Genomic DNA, 1,029 nt, shown 5'->3' on the forward strand with positions numbered 1-1,029 from the left:
CACCCTCTCCTGTTTCACCTCTCACCGACCTCCCCTTCGACAGCCTCACAGCACCGCGGCCGAGTCTGACGAACCGCTGGAAACCGGAGCCGCGCTCCGCCGTCGAGTCACCCTGAGCTCGCGCCTTGGCCTTCGCCGTCATCGTCGCATCGTTCTCACGAAACCCCGGGCAAGATTCCCGATCCTTGTTTAGTTTCGTTCCAGTTCTTTATATTTGTTGTCAGATTATTTACATGTGCAAGATCCCGCCTAATCCTTGTTTTGTGAGTTTGAATATTTTACATTTTTATGAATTATTACGTAGTTTAAATGGTGACGTATTTATTCTGCGTGCGTTGTTTGCCTGAAGAATATTGACTGAATAATTGATATGTTGATAAATAGTTGTTTTCTGGAAATAATTATAATGCTTAATTAAAAAAATTTAAGAATTCGACAAAAGAATCATTTTTAGATAATTATAATAATTTAAAAGAATTTATTTGGAAATGAAAGTTTACGATTAATCTTAAGTGAAAAATTTAAAATGAATTTATCTTAGAAAAAGATTATTTTCTGACATTATTGTAGATGTTGTTATGCATTTATATTTCTTTTTTGATTAGTCTGATATGTTATGATATTATTGCCACATTGATCTGCCTGCATGATTGTTTCATGTTGTGATTGAGAATTATTAAGAGTTTATGACTATAGTGACCTGTGGGACAACTGAATAAGATCTAGAGGCTTGTTGCATAGTTTAAAGAAAACGAGAGGGTGCAGATATTTGTGATTGTGGTTGTTTCGGGCTCGCGACTGGTGAAGTTTGCTGTTAGTCCACCGGGGTGTGTCGAGGAGTTTGATGTGTGGTATTGTTATGATTATTTTCCACGGCTCGCACCCCAACGAAAATTCCCTGTTAGCGTTGGGTGGGCTGAGGTGTGCCGGTATTATCGAGATTATTTGATTGTTTTCCAAAAGGGGGGGGGGGGAGGGGGTCCGCCAGTGTCTTGTTTTCGGCCTCGGCGGTAGGTCTGAGGTGCGGTT

This window comes from Asparagus officinalis, chromosome 2 (assembly GCF_001876935.1).
Source record: "Asparagus officinalis chromosome 2, Aspof.V1, whole genome shotgun sequence".
Taxonomy (NCBI): Eukaryota; Viridiplantae; Streptophyta; class Magnoliopsida; order Asparagales; family Asparagaceae; genus Asparagus; species Asparagus officinalis.